General features: G+C 32.6%; 1 long non-coding RNA gene across 1 annotated transcript; it reads right to left on the bottom strand.

Moving 5' to 3' along the window:
• Positions 1-2,337: 2,337 nt before the first annotated feature.
• LOC139867662 (uncharacterized) lies at positions 2,338-4,239 on the bottom strand. The gene is made up of 4 exons (XR_011765909.1): positions 3,741-4,239; positions 3,316-3,554; positions 2,811-2,883; positions 2,338-2,713 (listed from the first exon to the last, which is right to left on the bottom strand). It is a non-coding gene; the product is annotated as an uncharacterized lncRNA (long non-coding RNA).
• Between the last annotated feature and the right edge of the window lie 1,542 nt (positions 4,240-5,781).

The following is a 5,781-nucleotide window of genomic DNA, read 5'->3' as shown; positions in this document are numbered from 1 at the left end:
TTAGCATTACTTGGAAAGTGGTGGTGGAGGTTTAAAACAGAAACCGACTCACTTTGGGCCAAAGTAATTCGTAGTATTCATGGCGCAAGCGGTGGATTACTAACGGATAACGAAATGTCCTCAAAGATTGGTGTTTGGTATAATATTGTATTAGCAGGTAAAGAAATAGAAGACTTGCAGGTTCACTTCAAAGAATCATTTGTAAAAACAGTGGGTGATGGAGGTGATACACTTTTTTGGAAAGAATATTGGATTGGCAACGTCAAGCTTTGTAATCTTTTCCCACGATTATATAGGCTTGAGCTACATTCAGACGCAACAATCAAGGAAAGAATGGAAGGCGGAGTAGAGTCAGCTACTTGCAATTGGAGACGTGAAATCTCAGGCAGAGTATCGAGGGAATTCGAGTCGCTAAGCAATATGATCTCAAATGTTTCACTTAATCGCAATAACAAAGACAAAGTTAAATGGTCAATGGCTTCAAATGGTGCCTTCAAAGTCAGTAAACTAACCGCTGCTATAGATGATATAATTCTGGACGAATTTACTGCTCAACAAGGTACTATTCGAAACAAGTTGATTCCGAAAAAATTAGAAATTTTCGTTTGGAGAGCCGCAAAGAAAAGGTTACCCGTGAGAGTCGAGCTGGATAAACGTGGAATAGATCTTCACAGTGTACGTTGCCCACTTTGTGACGATGGTTTGGAAACGGTGGAACATGCACTTATTTTTTGTAAACACGCGATTGAGTTATGGGATCGAATCTTTAAATGGTGGAATATGGGTTCTTTCAACAATTTTACCATTAACGAGCTTCTTATGGAAAGCAATCATTCATCCTCAATGTCGAGCCTTGGGAATTCAATATGGTTAGCAATTAAGTGGATTGGTGCGTATTTCATTTGGAAAAACCGAAATAATAAGGTGTTCCGAGACAAAAATTGGAATCCCCCTGTAGCTCTCAATGAAATACAAACCATTTCGTTTGATTGGATCTCCAATAGAGCGAGAGGGAGGAATTTAGATTGGCAAACGTGGATCTCAAACCCGGTCGTATCTCTCTCTAGTGTAATTATTCGTTTCGAGCCAATTTTTCTCGTGTGCTTCTCGTGTGTAATTGTCGTGTTTTCGTTTGTTTTACAATATGTGAGTGTTTAGATGATCCACCTCTAATGGATCCTATCTTCTTGTTTCTTTGGTTTTTCTAATAAAATTTTTGCTTGCCTTTCAAAAAAAAATAAAACTGTAAGAAAACGACCCTGGCACGGCGTGCTAATTAGTGGCACGTCACTTAGCTTATGTTTTTCCAGCCTTTATGTGGCACGGTGTGCCACTTACTGGCACGGCGTGTCACCCCAATTTAGTCAGGTTGCACAATTAAAGCCATTTTCAAGTTCATCAAGTTCACGTTCGAATACCGCAATTTATTTCACTCTTTACGAACGTGTATTCCACACTTCACCGAATCCGTTTTAGAGTAGCAATAGATTACTTACATTCTCTACTTAGTAATTCAATTACACGAAAGTATTCATTAGATGATAAAATCACCAACACATATCTAGCGAGAACATAAGTCGTCACAAAACGTTAAATGTCCTTACAATATACATTACATATGTCCTCACAATAGAGTTCTTGTTAAAAGCTTAATTCAACAATTCTATTGAGAGAACCATGTTAACGCAAGAAGCTAGTTATTTATAAGAAAAAGAGAGAAGAAATAAAACACTCTATTGAGAGGACATTTTCCCGCTAGAGATAATAAAATTTATTTAATCAGATAAATTACCTATAGCGAGATTAAAAAAACAAAACTAAAATAAATAACATCTATTGCACGACATGTCATCACAATAGAATCAGTCAAATTTAAAATTCAACATTTTTGTCATCTACCTAACATTTGCAAGGACACGACTGTCCTCCCAATAGGTGTCTACACTAAAAGTAATATCTCTAGTAGTGAAACATTATGTGTGCCAACTCCTCCCATATCAGATAAAAGATATAAAAAAAAAAAAGTATATTTGAGTCTCTTTATAAACATAAAGTAATGACTAACTAATATTTTCCACTACGATGAAGGGCAATAAACTCTCACCATGATTTTAGTTGAATCTTGGAACATATATCAAAGATTGATTCCTAGATATACTTTTAATTCCTAGTATAGATATTGAATATCAAATATATATACACATTTCACCCTTATTTAGTACGTCGGATGTGCAATAATGAATGGTACAACAACAAAGCATGATGTTTTTCAAAGATATCATAAGTGCACTAGTGGCACATGTAACTTGATATACATCTTGCCCTACCTCTTTATTTGTCCTTCTTTCTTCTTGTTATATTACATGCATCAATGCATCATCAAATGGTGGCACAATTCTTAAAACCTAAAGTACAATATATCATGCATATACCAGCTTTCAAGTTTTATGGTAATGATCCTACCATGGCAGACATACATTATTGAATAAACATTGCATAATTTCAACTCCTTTTTCTGTACACCATGAATGGTAAAAAAAAAAAAAAAAAGTACTCAAATAATCAATCCTCTCATGTTCTTTCTTTATTATTCTAGAGAGCTAGAACGGTCATATACATATGAGTATATAAGCCCTTTGTACACACAAAGATCTTATTGAAAACCCAAAAGAAAGAAACTTTTAGTTCATTCAAAGATTACCCACAAAGGAACCTACAAAAATAATAAATATTCTATATTTGTATTGATTCTTTTTCTATAAAGAAGGGTTTTTACTTGAATGATGAAAGAGTCAAAGGGTATGACTTACAGCTAAAGGTATCAATGTGCTTGCTTTTGATGATGATCACTTCTTTTTGCAATAAATCATTACAACTGGTACGCTAGCAAGAAAAAAACATAAAAGAAAAGAGTAAAAAGTGATATAGGTAAAAGCATAAACAACCCACAAAAGGGAAAATAAGTAAGCATGATATCTTAAAGATTTCAGAAGTCAAAGAAACAAAAGAAGCATGATTTCATACACACACAAAAAGACAGGAGCTAGCCATGTTGAATTAAGACCAGAAACACCCACAAAAGTCAAACAAGCATGCATGATTTTTTATAGATAATTTGATCAACTGAATCTAAGAAGTCAAAGGGATATAAACATATAGACTACTCTCACAAAAAAAAAATAAAAAAAAATAAAAAAAAAAAAGCCATGTTGAAATCAAGATTAAACTTTACCCACCCAAAAAAGGTCAAGTATGTATGCACCATTTTATGTGAAAATGGAAATTGAAAGAAGCAAAACCATAATCAAACACTACCTAAACAAAACAAGAGGTTTGACTCCGGTGGGTTGCATCATTGCACACAAGGTTGCCCCTTTGGTCTTTCCCTTCCAGGGTGCCTTCCACACATCGCGTTGGGGTAATAGGAAGGGGGTTTTACCGTCTATGCCCTCTGATTGGACCGGTTTTCTTCCTGGGCAACAGTTGGGGCGGGTTATGAAACTACGGGAGATGGAGCGCGTGAGCGTTTAATTCCCCTAGCTGATCCCGTACTACTGTTCAAAAGAAAACAAATGTTGAATAAAGATCAGAAATGCCCACAACTAAGGTCAAACAAGCATGCATAATTTTCTTGAAGATGTTATGTAAATAAAGAAACAAAAACATAAGCTAACGCAAGTCACAGCACAGAACTGAATCCATGCTGAATCTAAACACAAATGGTAGATACTATATGATACCTGTATAATATTACTTTGATGATTTGATGATATGAAAAGTTAACAAGGTACTAATATCTTCAAGAGAGTTTTAAAAAGAGATACCAACAGAGCTCCATTGGCAGTATGACCACCTCCACCTTACACACAATTACAAAAACATACAAAACTAAACCCAAATCACACACAATTATATAAAAGTGCCTAGCATATTTCGATAATATTATAATTTTAATATTTAATAATATATTTTCTTCAAACGAAACCCTAATCACAGACAAAAACATTAATTTTCAAACTACAACCTAATTATACACACTGAATAAACTAAACCAAAGCATGATAATTTTCTAAGCTTTCTTTCTAAAATTTTGTACAACTACATACAAATAAATAAAGTAACTTTATTTGTTGCCTACTTTTGATTTGTATAAAAAAGAGCTAGAGGTGGACAGAATGCCAAAGAGCTCTGTTGAGAAACCCTTTATTAAACACTCATGAAAGAGTTGAAGATCATAAGCTAGACTTCAGAGAAAGCAGAAAACATACTCAAATATATATGAAGAAAAGTGTGAAGGAGAAGATGGTATTTATTAGAAACAATGATGATGAATTAAAGAGAGAGAATATAATAATAGACAGCACAGTAAATAAGAGAGTTGAAATTTTGAGGTGGAAGTGATGGTATTCATCATATTCTTCTTGAAAGTAAATGATGCTTCACAGTAGAACAGCTAGAAAGAGAAATATACACACATACATATATATACTTTATATACATATATATATACATATAAATATAAAAAATATATTAACTAGAGAGAATCAATCATATTTATTGATGTAAATCTTTTGAATTATTTTGCTTGATCATGAAGTACGAGTAATAAAACAAACAAAAATCCACTCGGGTCTTTTTCTTTAGTATCAAGATTCAAGATACATATATATGTAACAAAATTAAATCAAAAGAAAGGGAAAATAAGGTTGGAATTAATAATTGTAAATCGGGAAGAAGAATGGAACCAGCTTTACATAACAAAAACCAGAAAAGAAGAAAATCGGTTTCAAAGATAAATTGTGATATAGATAAAATATACGATCAAGTTAGGGTTAAGGGTGGAGAAAAGAAGAAAATTGCTTTTTGTGACGCTCCTTTAATTTCTTATGTCAAAATGTCAATCATGATTTAACATATGATTTAACATATGCTTATCTTCTAAAGAATGTTTTTATATAAAATATAATATAATTATAATTATAAACCATCACTAGATAACCCAATTGTTACGGCTCTGAGTTTCTTGCAAGAACCTTCAGATTCGAATCCTTTCTAAAACAAACATTTAGTGGTGGTCAGGGATGAGTTGTAAACAGCTAAGAAGTAATCATGTTAGGCGGCATACATGAGAGTATACTTTACATGATCATAATCGTTTGGTTTGGAAAACTGATTACGTTGTCAAACCATTGACATACATAGTATACTTTACATGATCAGAACCGTTTGGTTTGGTTAATAAACGGTTTGGTGAATTGGTTACATTATTTACCAAATTGACATAAAACGATTAATTTGGTTAACTACTACGAGCAAAAAAAAGAATCAAGGGTTTCTACATAACACTATAAAAAATAATAAAACATAAAAGTAGTAATCGTCTCATATTTCAAACCTAAAATAAAAGTAGGCTCCAAATTAATACATAAACTCATAAATAACTAGAAAAACACAATTTCAAGTAGAGTTTTAAAAGTGTTGAAATTTCTTCAAACTTCAATCTGTATCCATCCAAAAGTGATCAATGTAAATATCTTTTATTAATGTCTTTCCCCTTTGATATTATCTCGAATGTTTGGTTAACAACAGTAAAAGCTATTAAAAATAATAATAGTATTAACAATCTAATCTCAAGTTTAGATGGTTACATCTAACTCAACTAATATAAATCAAAAGAAAAAATAACAAGAATAGTTGTAATAACATCTTTTCATCTAACACGAAATATGGAAGATATGTTGATACCGGTAGCTGCTACAATAATGTGAAACTCGATAGTGA

Source organism: Rutidosis leptorrhynchoides, chromosome 9 (genome assembly GCF_046630445.1).
Source record: "Rutidosis leptorrhynchoides isolate AG116_Rl617_1_P2 chromosome 9, CSIRO_AGI_Rlap_v1, whole genome shotgun sequence".
Classification (NCBI taxonomy): Eukaryota; Viridiplantae; Streptophyta; class Magnoliopsida; order Asterales; family Asteraceae; genus Rutidosis; species Rutidosis leptorrhynchoides.
The sequence above is the reverse complement of the archived record's forward strand: the minus strand, read 5'-3'. Positions and strand labels throughout refer to the sequence as shown.